The sequence below is a fragment of the Scyliorhinus torazame genome, chromosome 1 (assembly GCF_047496885.1).
Source record: "Scyliorhinus torazame isolate Kashiwa2021f chromosome 1, sScyTor2.1, whole genome shotgun sequence".
Classification (NCBI taxonomy): Eukaryota; Metazoa; Chordata; class Chondrichthyes; order Carcharhiniformes; family Scyliorhinidae; genus Scyliorhinus; species Scyliorhinus torazame.
In genome coordinates, this window is record NC_092707.1 from 110,792,118 (window position 1) to 110,807,375 (window position 15,258).

General features: G+C 49.0%; 1 pseudogene; it reads left to right on the forward strand.

The window, feature by feature from the left end:
• Window positions 1–14,527, forward strand: part of LOC140410920 (derlin-2-like) — a 39,993-nt pseudogene extending 25,466 nt beyond the window's left edge.
• Window positions 14,528–15,258: the final 731 nt, after the last annotated feature.

Consider the following 15,258-nt stretch of genomic DNA (forward strand, 5'->3'; position numbering starts at 1 on the left):
TAACCTTTGTGTCGTCTGCAAACTTACTAATTTTCCTCCAAATCATTTATATATACTACAAACAGCAAAGGTCCCAGCACTGATCCCTGCGGAACACCACTGGTCACAGCCCTCCAATTAGAAAAGCATCCTTCCATTGCTACTCTCTGCCTTCTATGACCTAGCCAGTTCTGTATCCACCTTGCCAGCTCACCCCTGATCCCGTGTGACTTCACCTTTTGTACTAGTCTACCATGAGGGACTTGGCAAAGGCCATACTGATGTCCATATAGACAACATCCACTGCCCTACCTGCATCAATCATCTTTGTGACCTCCTCGAAAAACTCTATCAATTTAGTGAGACACAACCTCCCCTTCACAAAACCATGCTGCCTCTCACTAATATGTCCATTTGCTTCCAAATGGGAGTAGATCCTGTCTCGAAGAATTCTCTCCAGTAATTTCCCTACCACTGAAGTAAGGCTCACCGGCCTGTAGTTCCCTGGATTATCCTTGCTACCCTTCTTAAACAGAGGAACAACATTGGCTATTCTCCAGTCCTCCGGGACATCACCTGAAGACAGTGAGGATCCAAAGATTTCTGTCAAGGCCTCAGCAATTTCCTCTCCAGCCTCCTTCAGTATTCTGGGGTAGATCCCATCAGGCCCTGGGGACTTATCTACCGTAATATTTTTTAAGACGCCCAACACTTCATCTTTTTGGATCTCAATGTGACCCAGGCTATCTACACACCCTTCTCCAGACTCCACATCTACCAATTCCTTCTCTTTGGTGAATACTGATGCAAAGTATTCATTTATTACCTCGCCCATTTCCTCTGTCTCCACACATAGATTCCCTTGCCTATCCTTCAGTGGGCCTACCCTTACCCTGGCTACCCACTTGCTTTTTATGTACGTGTAAAAAGCCTTGGGATTTTCCGTAACCCTGTTTGCCAATGACTTTTCGTGACCCCTTCTAGCCCTCCTGACTCCTTGCTTAAGTTCCTTCCTACTTTCCTTATATTACACACAGGCTTTGTCTGTTCCCAGCCTTTGAGCCCTGACAAAATGCCTCCCTTTTTCTTTTTGACGAGGCCTACAATATTTCTCGTTATCCAAGGTTCCCGAAAATTGCCGTATTTATCCTTCTTCCTCACAGGAACATGCCGGTCCTGAATTCCTTTCAACTGATACTTGAAAGCCTCCCACATGTCAGATGTTGATTTGCCCTCAAACATCCGCCCCCAATCTCTGTTCTTCAGTTCCCGCCTAATATTGTTATAATTATCCTTCCCCAATTTAGCACATTCACCCTAGGACCACTCTTATCCTTGTCCACGAGCACTTTAAAACTTACTGAATTGTGGTCACTGTTCCCGAAATGCTCCCCTACTGAAACTTCTACCACCTGGCCGGGCTCATTCCCCAATACCAGGTCCAGTACCACCCCATCCCTAGTTGGACTGTCTACATATTGTTTTAAGAAGCCCTCCTGGATGCTCCTTACAAATTCTGCCCCGCCTAAGCCCCTGGCACTAAGTGAGTCCCAGTCAATATTGGGGAAGTTGAAGTCTCCCATCACCACAACCCTGTTGTTTTTACTCTTTTCCAAAATCTGTCTACCTATCTGCTCCTCTATCTCTATCTCCTGCTGGCTGTTGGGAGGCCTGTAGTAAACCCCCAACATTGTGACTGCACCCTTCTTATTCCTGATCTCTACCCATATAGCCTCACTGCCCTCTGAGGTGTCCTCCCGTAGTACAGCTGTGATATCCTCCCTAACCAGTAGCGCAACTCCGCCACCCCTTTTACATCCACCTTTATCCCGCCTGAAACATCTAAATCCTGCAACGTTTAGTTGCCAATCCTGCCCTTCCCTCAACCAGGTCTCTGTAATGGCAACAACATCATAGTTCCAAGTACTAATCCAAGCTCTAAGTTCATCTGCCTTACCCGTAATACTTCTTGCATTAAAACATATGCACTTCAGGCCACCAGACCCGCTGTGTTCAGCAACTTCTCCCCGTCTGCTCTGCCTCAGAGCCACACTGTCCCTATTCCCTAGTTCTTCCTCAATGCTCTCACCTTCTGACCTATTGCTCCCGTGCCCACCCCACTGCCGTACTAGTTTAAACCCTCCCGTGTGACACTAGCAAACCTCGCGGCCAGGATATTTATGCCTCTCCAGTTTAGATGCAACCCGTCCTTATATAGGTCACACCTGCCCCGGAAGATCTCCCAGTGGTCCAGATAACGGAAACCCTCCCTCCTACACCAGCTGTTTAGCTGCTCTATCTTCCTATTTTAGCCTCACTGGCACGTGGCACAGGGAGTAATCCCGAGATTACAACCCTAGAGGTCCTGTCTTTTAACTTTCTGCCTAGCTCCCTGAACTCCTGCTGCAGGACCTCATACCTCTTCCTGCCTATGTCGTTAGTACCAATATGTACAACGACCTCTGCCTGTTTGCCCTCCCCCTTCAGGATGCCCTCTACCCGTTCGGAGACATCCTGGACCCTGGCACCAGGGAGGCAACATACCATCCTGGAGTCTCTTTCACGTCCACAGAAGCGCCTATCTGTGCCCCTGACTATAGAGTCCCCTATTACTATTGCTCTTCTGCCCTTTGACCCTCCCTTTTGAACATCAGAGCCAGTCGTGATGCCACTGCTCTGGCTGCTGCTGTTTTCCCTTGATAGGCTATCCCTGCCGACAGTATCCAAAGGGGTGTACCTGTTCGAGAGAGGGACAACCACAGGGGATCCCTGCACTGACTGCCTGCCCCTTCTGGTGGTCACCATCTCTCTGCCTGCACCTTGGGTGTGACCACATCTCTATAACTCCTATCTATGACTCTTTCCGCCACCTGCATGCTCCTAAGTGCATCCAACTACTGCTCCAACCGAACCATGCGGCCTGTGAGGAGCTCCAGTTGGGTGCACTTTCTGCAGATGAAGCCATCCGGGACGCTGGAAGCCTCCCTGACCTGCCACATCTCAGTCAGAGCACTGCACCCCTCTAACTTACATTGCGCCAATTAATTAGTAAATTAAAGTTAAAAGTTTAAAATTTTTTTAAAAAGTTACTGTTAACTAGCTGTTTCCGAGCACTAGATTTCTACTATAAATGTGAAAGCTAAATATAGTACTCTCTGATCTCTGGCTTAGATACCCCTCTAAATTATAATTAAGTAATTATGTTTAATTAGTTACCAATGCTCAATTTTTTAAATTTAGTGTAGATTCCCAACCAGCCACCCGGGTCACAGCTTTTCTGTGATGTCACTTCAGTTTCTCCCCCCCCCCCACACACACACAATTTGAAAAGGTAATAAAAGTAAAAATGAGTAAAAAATCACTTACTTACCTTCTGAGGGTCTCAGATGTTCTCAGGTTCTCTCCCTGCTGATTAGAAGTTACAGGCCAGAAGAAAGAGAGCGAACAAAATAGTAGGGAAAAAGTACCTTCTCGCACTCTTCACCGAATTACCTCACTGCACCAAAGTACCAAGTTTCAAATTCTCACTCTGTCTGTGTCTCACTCACTCAGGCTGTGTCTCTTTGACCAGCGCAACGCTTACTAAGTGTGCTTTCTGTCTGTCTTTTATACAGACTTTAGGATGCCTCACACTACTTAAACTTCAAAGAGAAGAATACAATGTGTACCTTTGTGCCCCTAAACAGGCCTCAGGTGACTGCCAGATAACTGCCTCTCAGCAATTAGGGTGGGGGCAGCTTCAGCCAATCAGACACTAATCTATACTGCACTTTTAACTGAAAAACAACAGAATTAGATTGATCACTTACCTTTCCTGGTTACTTCACTGCACCAAATTACCAAGTTTCAAATTCTCACTCTGTCTGTGTCTCACTCACTCAGGCTGTGTCTCTTGACCAGCGCAACGCTGGTCAACCCTGGTCCCACCTTCCCCGGAATGAGCTCCAATTATCCAAATAGCTGAAGCCCTCCCTCCTACACCATTCCTGCAGCCACGTGTTCAACTGCACTCTCTCCCTATTCCTAGCCTCGCTATCACGTGGCACCGGCAACAAACCAGAGATGACAACTCTGTCCTGGCTTTTAACTTCCAGCCTAACTCCCTAAACTCGATTATTACATCCACACCCCTTTTCCTACCTAGGTCGTTGGTACCAATGTGCACCATGACTTCTGGCTGCCCCCCTCCCCCTTAAGGATCCTGAAGACACGATCCGAGACGTCATGGACCCTGGCACCCGGGAGGCAACAAACCACCCGAGAGTCTCGTCCGTGCCCACAGAACTGCCTGTCTGTACCTCTAACTATTGAGTCCCATATAACTAGTGCTCTCCTAATCTCCCCCTTCCCTTCTGAGCCCCAGAGCCAGACTTCGTGCCAGAGACCCGGTCACTGCAGCTACCCCTGCTAGGTAATCCCCCCCCCCAACAGTATCCAAAGCGGTATACTTATTGTTGAGAGGAACAACCACAGGGGATCCCTGCACTGACTGCTTCCACCTCTAACTGTTACCCAGCTACCTTTGTTCTCAGGTGTAACTATGTCCCTGCAGCTTCTTTTTAAAAAAAAAATATTTTATTGAAAATTTTTGGTCAACCATCACAGTACATTGTGTATCCTTTACACTATAATATAACCGTATAAATAACAATGACCTGTTTTATAAACAAAAAATAAATAATATATAACAAAAACGAAACTAAAACTAAATGGCAACTGCCTTGTCTCAGATAAACACTCTCCAAAAATATGATTTAACAGTCCAACATACAATTATTTATAGCAACGACCTATACATATTATACATATATATTAACAACCCTGAGAGTCCTTCTGGTTCCTCCCCCCCCCCCCCCCCCCCCACCCCACCCCCCCACCCCCCCCCCCCCCGGGCTGCTGCTGCTGCCTTCTTCTTTTCCATTCCCTCTATCTTTCTGTGAGGTATTCGACGAATGGTTGCCACCGTTTGGTGAACCCTTGAGCCGATCCCCTTAGGACGAACTTAATCCGTTCCAGCTTTATAAACCCTGCCATGTCATTTATCCAGGTCTCCACACCCGGGGGCTTGGCTTCCTTCCACATCAACAGTATCCTGCGCCGGGCTACTAGGGACGCGAAGGCCAAAACATCGGCCTCTCTCGCCTCCTGCACTACCGGCTCTTGTGCAACCCCAAATACAGCCAACCCCCAGCTTGGTTCGACCTGGACCCCCACTACTTTCGAAAGCACCTTTGTCACCCCCACCAGAACCCCTGTAGTGCCGGACATGACCAGAACATGTGGGTGTGATTCGCTGGGCTTCTTGAGCATCTCGCACACCTATCCTCTACCCCAAAAAATTTACTGAGCCGTGCTCCAGTCATATGCGCCCTGCGTAACACCTTAAATTGAATCAGGCTTAGCCTGGCACACGAGGACGATGAGTTTACCCTACTTAGTCGACATAGATCGGAGTATTTCCGACTATATAGGGGAACAAGACCGGGATGCCCGCTGTCTCCATTGTTGTTCGTGTTGGCAATTGAACCTCTGGCCATGGCGTTGAGAGACTCCAGGAAATGGAGAGGGATGATTAGAGGGGGAGAAGAACACCAAGTCTCGTTATATGCGGATGACCTATTGTTATACGTGTCGGACCCAGCGGGGGGGATGATAGAGGTTATGCGAATTTTGAGGGGGTTCGGGGATTTCTCTGGGTATAGGCTAAACATGGGAAGAGTGAATTATTTGTGATACATCCAGGGGACCAGAGTAGAGAGTAGAAGGCTTGCCTCTAAGGAAAGTGGAAAGAAACTTCCGATACCTGGGGATTCAGATCGCTAGGAGCTGGGGAACCTTGCACAGACTTAATCTGACACGGTTGGTAGAACAAATGGAGGAGGACTTCAAGAGGTGGGACATGCAGCCTCTATCGCTGGCGGGCAGGGTGCAAGCAATTAAGATGATGGTCCTCCCGAGGTTCTTATTTGTATTTCAATGTCTCCCTATACTAATCACCAAGACCTTTTTTAATAAAATAGACAGGAGCATCACGAGCTTCGTGTGGGCAGGGAAAGTTCCGAGAGTAAGGAGGGGGTTCCTTCAGCGTAGTAGGGACAGAGGAGGATTGGCACTACCGAACTTGGGCGATTACTATTGGGCCGCCAATGTGGCAATGATACGTAAATGGATGATGGATGGTGAGGGAGCGGCGTGGGAAAGACTGGAGAGAAAGTCCTGTAAAGGGACGAGTTTGGAGGCGCTGGTGACGGCGCCGCTACCGATCTCACCTAAAAAGTTTACCACGAACCCGGTGGTGGCGGCAACATTGAATATCTGGGGACAGTGGAGGCGACAGAGAGGGGTGCGGGGAGCCCTGGTGGGGTCCCCAATCAGGAACAACCATAGGTTCGCCCCAGGAAGAATGGATGGAGGATTTCAGAGCTGGTACCAGTTGGGAATTAGGAGGGTGGGAGATTTATTTATAGATGGGACTTTTGCGAGCTTGGGAGCATTGGAGGAAAAGTATAAGTTGCCCCGGGGAAATTTCTTGAGATATATGCAGGTGAGGGCATTTACTAGACAACAGGTGAGGGAATTTCCGTTGCTCCCGACACAGGGGATACAGGACAGGGTGCTTTCAGGGGTGTGGGTCGGAGAGGGCAAGGTGTCAGAGATTTACCGAGAGATGAGGGAAGAGGGGGAGGAGTCGGTGGGCGAACTAAAAGGAAAGTGGGAAGAAGAACTAGGGGAGGAGATAGAGGAGGGTATGTGGGCTGATGCCCTAAGCAGGGTAAATTCTTCTTCCTCATGCGCCAGGCTTAGCCTGATTCTATTCAAGGTGCTACATAGAGCACACATAACGGGAGCAGGATTGAGCAGGTTCTTTGGAGTGGAGGACAAATGTGGGAGGTGTGGCGGGAGCCCGGCAAACCACGCACATATGTTTTGGGCGTGCCCGGCACTGGAAGGGTATTGGAAGGGAGTGACTGGAGTGATTTCGCGGGTGGTGAAGGCCCGGGTCAAACCAGGCTGGGGGTTAGCTCTATTTGGAGTTGCGGAAGAGCTGGGAGTGCAGGAGGCGAAAGAGGCCGACGTTGTGGCCTTTGCGTCCCTAGAGCCCGGCGCAGGATCCTACTCATGTGGAAGGAGGCGAAACCCCCCGGTCTGGAGGCCTGGGTAAATGATATGGCGGGGTTCATTAAACTGGAGCAGATAAAGTTTGCCCTGAGAGGATCGGCTCAAGGGTTCACCAGACGGTGGCAGCCATTTCTCGACTACCTAGGGGAACGTTAGAGGGAAGACAGATGACCAGCAGCAGCAACCCAGGGGGAAGGGGGGGGGGTTTAGTTTAGTTTAGGTCAAAGATAAAGGGGTTTTGTTACTTGTGTATTGTTAAAAATTTCTGTATTATTGTTGCGTTTGCTTTGTAAGAGGGGAAAAATTGTTGTTTGGGAAAAGATTTTCAATAAAACATTTATAAAAAAAAAAAAAAAAAGAGTTTACCCTACTTAGGGCATCCGCCCACAGCCCCTCCTCAATCTCCTCCCCCAGCTCTTCTTCCCATTTCCCTTTCAGCTCATCTACCATAATCTCCCCCTCGTCCCTCATTTCCCTATATATATCTGACACCTTACCGTCCCCCACCCATGTCTTTGAGATCACTCTGTCCTGCACCTCATTCGTCGGGAGCTGCGGGAATTCCCTCACCTGTTGCCTCGCAAAAGCCCTCAGTTGCATATACCGGAATGCATTCCCTTGGGGCAACCCATATTTCTCGGTCAGCGCTCCCAGACTTGCGAACTTCCCATCCACAAACAGATCTTTCAGTTGCGTTACTCCTGCTCTTTGCCATATTCCAAATCCCCCATCCATTCTCCCCGGAGCAAACCTATGGTTATTTCTTATCGGGGACCCCACCAAGGCTCCCGTCTTTCCCCTATGCCGTCTCCACTGTCCCCAAATTTTCAAAGTCGCCACCACCACCGGGCTTGTGGTGTATTTCTTCGGTGAGAACGGCAATGGGGCCGTCACCATAGCTTGTAGGCTAGTCCCCCTACAGGACGCCCTCTCCAATCTCTTCCACGCCGCTCCCTCCTCTTCTCCCATCCACTTACTCACCATTGAGATATTGGCGGCCCAGTAGTACTCACTTAGGCTCGGTAGTGCCAGCCCCCCCCTATCCCTACTACGCTGTAAGAATCCCTTCCTCACTCTCGGGGTCTTCCCGGCCCACACAAAACTCATGATACTCTTTTCGATCCTTTTGAAAAAAGCCTTCGTGATCACCACTGGGAGGCACTGAAACACAAAGAGAAATCTCGGGAGGACCACCATCTTAACCGCCTGCACCCTCCCTGCCAGTGACAGGGATACCATGTCCCATCTCTTGAAGTCCTCCTCCATTTGTTCCACCAATCGCGTTAAATTTAACCTATGCAATGTACCCCAATTCTTGGCTATCTGGATCCCCAAGTAACGAAAGTCCCTTGTTACCTTCCTCAACGGAAAGTCCTCTATTTCTCTGCTCTGCTCCCCTGGATGCACCACCAACAACTCACTTTTCCCCATGTTCAGTTTATATCCTGAGAATTCTCCAAACTCCCGAAGTGTCCGCATTATCTCTGGCATCCCCTCCGCCGGGTCCGCTACATATAACAACAAATCATCCGCATACAGAGATACCCGGTGTTCTTCTCCTCCTCTAAGTACTCCCCCCCACTTCTTGGAACCCCTCAATGCTATTGCCAGGGGCTCAATCGCCAGTACAAACAATAATGGGGACAGAGGGCATCCCTGCCTTGTCCCTCTATGGAGCCGAAAGTATGCAGATCCCCGTCCATTCGTGACCACACTCGCCACTGGGGCCCTATACAACAGCTGCACCCATCCAACATACTCCTCTCCAAAACCAAATCTCCTCAGCACCTCCCACAGATAATCCCACTCCACTCTATCAAATGCCTTCTCGGCATCCATCGCCACCACTATCTCCGCTTCCCCCTCTGGTGGGGGCATCATCATTACCCCTAGCAGCCTCCGTATATTCGTATTCAGCTGTCTCCCCTTCACAAACCCAGTTTGGTCCTCATGGACCACCCTCGGGACACAATCCTCTATCCTCATTGCCATTACCTTGGCCAGAATCTTAGCGTCTACATTTAGGAGGGAAATAGGTCTATAGGACCCGCATTGCAGCGGGTCCTTTTCCTTCTTTAGGAGAAGCGATATCGTTGCCTCAGACATAGTCGGGGGCAGCTGTCCCCTTTCCTTTGCCTCATTAAAGGTCCTCATCAGTAGCGGGGCGAGCAAGTCCACATATTTCCTGTAAAATTCAACTGGGAATCCATCCGGTCCCGGAGCCTTCCCCGCCTGCATGCTCCTAATTCCTTTCACTACTTCCTCTATTTCAATCTGTGCTCCCAGTCCCACCCTTTCCTGCTCCTCCACCTTGGGAAATTCCAGCCGATCCAGAAAGCCCATCATTCTCTCCCTCCCATCCGGGGGTTGAGCTTCGTATAATTTTTTATAAAATGCCTTGAACACTCCATTCACTCTCTCCGCTCCCCGCTCCATCTCTCCTTCCTCATCCCTCACTCCCCCTATTTCCCTCGCTGCTCCCCTTTTCCTCAATTGGTGGGCCAGCAACCTGCTCGCCTTCTCCCCATATTCGTACTGTACACCCTGTGCCTTCCTCCACTGTGCCTCCAGTACCCGTTGTCAGCAGGTCAAATTCTACGTGTAGCCTTTGCCTTTCCCTGTACAGTCCCTCCTCCGGTGCCTCCGCATATTGCCTGTCCACCCTCAGAAGTTCTTGCAGCAACCGCTCCCGTTCCCTACTCTCCTGCTTTCCTTTATGTGCCCTTATTGCTATCAGCTCCCCTCTAACCACTGCCTTCAGCGCCTCCCAGACCACTCCCACCTGGACCTCCCCATTATCATTGAGTTCCAAGTACTTTTCAATGCACTCCCTCACCCTTAGACACACCCCCTCATCTGCCATTAGTCCCATGTCCATTCTCCAGGGTGGGCGCCCTTCTGTTTCCTCCCCTATCTCCAAGTCCACCCAATGTGGAGCGTGATCCGAAATGGCTATAGCCGTATACTCCGTTCCCCTCACCTTCGGGATCAACACCCTTCCCAAAACAAAAAAGTCTATTCGCGAATAGACTTTGTGGACATAGTAGAAAAACGAAAACTCCTTACTCCTAGGTCTGCTAAATCTCCACTGGTCTACTCCTCCCATCTGCTCCATAAAATCTTTAAGCACCGTGGCTGCTGCCGGCCTCCTTCCAGTCCTGGACCTCGACCTGTCCAGCCTTGGTTCCAACACCGTATTGAAATCTCCCCCCATTACCAACTTTCCCACCTCTAGGTCCGGGATGCGTCCTAGCATACGCCTCATAAAATTGGCATCATCCCAGTTCGGGGCATATACGTTTACCAAAACCACCGTCTCCCCCTGTAGTTTGCCACTCACCATCACGTATCTGCCCCCGCTATCCGCCACTATAGTCTTTGCCTCAAACATTACCCGCTTCCCCACTAATATAGCCACCCCCCTGTTTTTCGCATCTAGCCCCGAATGGAACACCTGCCCCACCCAACCTTTGCGTAGTCTCACCTGGTCTATCAGTTTCAAGTGCGTTTCCTGTAACATAACCACGTCTGCCTTAAGTTTCTTAAGGTGTGCGAGTACCCGTGCCCTCTTTATCGGCCCGTTCAGCCCTCTCACGTTCCACGTGATCAGCCGGGTTGGGGGGCTTTTTACCCCCCCCCCTTGTCGATTAGCCATCCCCTTTTTCCAGCTCCTCACCCGGTTCCCACACAGCTGTGTCCCCCCCCAGGCGGTGCCCCCCCGCCCATCCCACCCCATACCAGCTCCCCCCTCTCCCCAGCAGCAGCAGCCCAATAGTTCCCCCCTCCCACCCCCCCCCCCCGGCTAGATCCCCCACTAGCGTAGTTATACCCCCCATGTTGCTCCCAGAAGTCAGCAAACTCTGGCCGACCTCGGCTTCCCCCCGTGACCTCGGCTCGCACCGTGCGACGCCCCCTCCTTCCTGCTTCCCTATTCCCGCCATGATTATCATAGCGCGGGAACCGAGCCCGCGCTTCCCCCTTGGCCCCGCCCCCAATGGTCAACGCCCCATCTCCTCCACCTCCTTTCCTCCCCCCCACCACCTCCTGTGGAAGAGAGAAAAGTTACCACATCGCAGGATTAATAACATAAAACTCTCTTTCCCCCCTTTTTACCCCCCTCTTCGCCCCCCATACTCGCCCCACCACTTTGTTTCAAACGTTCTTTTTCTTTTTTTAAAACCCACTCATTCCAATTTTTCTTCCACAATAAAAGTCCACACCTCCTCCGCCATCTCAAAGTAGTGGTGCCTCCCTTGATATGTGACCCACAGTCTTGCCGGTTGCAGCATTCCGAATTTTATCTTCTTTTTGTGGAGCACCGCCTTGGCCCGATTAAAGCTCGCCCTCCTTCTTGCCACCTCCGCACTCCAGTCTTGGTATACGCGGATCACCGCGTTCTCCCACTTACTGCTCCGAGTTTTCTTTGCCCATCTAAGGACCATCCCTTTGTCCTTAAAACGGAGGAATCTCACCACTATGGCTCTAGGAATTTCTCCTGCTCTCGGTCCTCGCGCCATCACTCGGTATGCTCCCTCCACCTCCAGCGGACCCGCCGGGGCCTCCGCTCCCATTAACGAGTGCAGCATCGTGCTCACATATGCCCCGACGTCCGCTCCCTCCGCACCTTCAGGAAGACCAAGAATCCTCAGGTTGTTCCTCCTTGCGTTGTTCTCCAGTGCCTCCAGTCTTTCCACACATCGTTTATGGTGTGCCTCGTGCATCTCCGTCTTCACCACCAGACCCTGTATATCGTCCTCATTCTCGGCAGCCTTTGCCTTCACGACCCGAAGCTCTCGCTCCTGGGTCTTTTGCTCCTCCTTTAGCCCTTCGATCGCCTGTAATATCGGGGCCAACAGCTCCTTCTTCATTTCCTTTTTGAGTTCTTCCACGCAGCGTTTCAAAAACTCGTGTTGTTCAGGGCCCCATATTAAACTGCCACCTTCCGATGCCATCTTGGTATTTGTTTGCCTTCCTTGCCGCTGCTCTAAAGGATCCACCGCAATCCGGCCACCTTCCTCTCCTTTTTTCATCCGTATCCAGGGGGGATTCCCTTCTGGTTCACCGCACAATACTTTTAGCCGTTAAAATTGCCGTTGGGGCTCTTATTAAGAGCCCAAAAGTCCGTTCCACCGGGACCTGCCGAAACGTGCGACTCAGCTGGTCATCGCCGCACCCGGAGCCGTCCCTGTAGCTTCTATCTATCACCCCCTCAGCTTCCCGAATGATCCTCAGTTCATCCAGCTAACACGGTCTGTGAGGAGCTGGAGATGGCTGCACTTCCCGCAGGTGAAGTCAGCAAGGACACCGGTGGTCTCCCTTACCTCGAACATTCTGCAGGAGGAACATTCCACTGCCGTAGCTACCATCACCTCTACTTGGTCTCCCAGTAAAAAAGAAAAAAAAAAGTAAATAGCTTACCTGCTCACAGCACTGTCATTTTTTTAGGTTAAAGGAGGGAGGGTGGGAGACACTACATGTAAATGTACTATCTAATCCTAGTCCCTCCCTATCTCTACAGTGTCAAATCATCTGCCAATGGGATCAATATCAGACCCTGAGTAGACTAAAACCTGTATTCTCTCCTTCTTTGAAACAGGGATTGCAGTTGGCCATATATATTACTTCCTGGAAGATGTATTCCCAAATCAGCCGGGAGGAGTGAAGTTGCTGGTGACCCCCGGGTTTCTGTAAGTCTTCTCTCTCTCGTTTAGAATTTAACACCATTTTTGTTACAATGAAGAAATTTGTCAAAATGGAGCTGTCCGAGCACTGGAGTAAATCCCCTTCACTCCAAGAAGCAATTCTACCTTTCCATAATTTCAATTATTTGGCTTCAGTTAATTTTATTTTCTAACTTGTTCTGAAGGTTGCTGCGTTAGGCTTTCATGTCACTTGCTGTATTCTCACATCCTGTCCTGAGTTCTCCCTCTGATCACTGTGCTAGCAATCTCTTCAGTAACATGACAGCCAAACCGGACCTTGTGCCCTGAGTGTGGGCACGTTTTGACGAGTGGCCACCAGGTTGTCTTGGCTCTCCTGCTACATATCCCAAAGTTACTAAGGCCAATTGTGGCTTTTCCACTGCTACTTCAGCATTGACCTCAGGCTCCTGCTACCACACACGGTTGGTACATGTACCCCAGAACTGACTTCAAATCTATTACAGTACAATATTCACACCCCTCCAGCTATAATAACCATACACAATGCAGTCACCTTAGGAGAATCAACTGATGGGTTTCATGTTTTGGCAGTTCTTCCTGTGTATTCGTGAGAGTGCCTTGTTCGTAGTGATCTTATTTCAGACTGAATATGTACAACCAGTAACCAGTGTGAATACCTGTTGTGCCTGATCAGTTAATCTGATAATGCAAATGCCATGCTGCACCATTACTATTGTGGCTTAGAGTCTCTGCTGTATTGGATACTGCCACAGTAGTCCAGATTTTTATCGTAATTCCCATGCACTATGTAAGTCTATGTTTCCTGTTCCTCTCCAAATTACAGGAAGGCCATATTTGATGTCGCAGAGGAAGATCCCAATTACAATGTGCTGCCTGAAGATCAGCCTGGGGGATTCAACTGGGGTCAGGGGCAAAGACTCGGGCCAGAATGAACAGAACCTTAACGCAAGGCAGTGATACTTCACATTCTGCCGAGAGACTGGACATTACTGAACTGAAGAGAGTTGATTTTTAATATTTTTATTTTATGTAGAGATTGTGGTCCATTCACGGTTTTTGATTTCTGACTATGGCAATTAAAATGCTAACTGATCAGTTATTGCATCACCATCATGGACAAATTCCAGAATATCTTTAAGTTTTATTCTCAGCAGAAGAGCTTTGAACTTTTTCATTTGTGTGTAAATCCATTGTAACCCAGGTGCTCGTAATGCGAGAGAATCTTAATACACGAACAGTATTCAACACAGACTGAGAGCTGCTGTTACTGTGTAGGCTCACACCCTGTATGCAATGTCGGAATATTTTGCTGACATTCACGGTCCATGAAGAATGGCACCAGCGAGAGTTGGAAGTTTCAGAAGAGTGAGGTGAGGAATCTGTCGGGTCTGTACCTGGGCCTTAGACCCAGGCTCAATCCAACCCAGAGCTGAGGGTTCACTAATCCCAGGTAAAAGGGAGCAAGCTGTTTGGAACAGAAATGGAAAAGAATTTGGCAAACTGGATCCTGCCCTCTTTAACTTCATTTGCCTTTGGAGGAATGGTAAATTCTGACAATTAATCAAAAAATAGTTTCAAACTTTTTGAAATAACCTCCTACTCTTAAACATTTGGGAGCAAGCCCTGGTGATATTGCTGATTTCAATGTTGCAATGTGTGACAGAAACATCAAGATCATTTTTTCTCTTTGATTCATACTTTGTATAAATTTGTCGGGAATAAAGGTTGTGATTTCATGCAAAGTACAGTTGGGTTAATAGGATAGTACTTTTGCCCTTCATACAAATTTCAGTACCAGAAATACAGCAACATCTTTATTAAATGAACAATATACCCAATTACATAAGACTGCTACTGAAAGCACTCCAGTCCAACAGATTCATTAGATGTTGTCTTGACTGTTCACACTGCCGAAGCAATGTAGGCCACTCGGCCCCTCGAGCCTGCTCCACCATTCAGTACGATCATGACTGATCTGGTTGTGTTGAGTTCCACATTCCCCATTTACCCCTGATAACCTTGCCTAACAATCTGACTGGCTCTAATATGCTGTACTTTTTTGTGAGTGTAACTACTTCACCTAACATTGTGTTATTATCAATGAGCCCTACTTTAATATGGGAATAGGTAACCCATTGCATTACCATGTTTTTTCTTAGCAGCTCCACCTCTCTTGTTCGTTTGCCATCTGGGATCTTGTCAAATGCCTTGCTAAAATCCATGTACACAACAACCACTGCACTGCCTTTATCAACCCTTCTTGTCACATCCTCAAAGAATTCACTCAAATTTGTGAGGCAAGACCTTTAACACATCCCATGCTGACCATCCCTGACTAGTCCATGCCTTTCTATGTGACAGTTAATCCTCTCGGGATTGCTTACTAATTTGCCCACCACTGACATGAAACTAACTGGCCTATAATTGTTTGGCATTTCCTTCAATCCCATTTAAAACAATGGAACCACATTTGCAT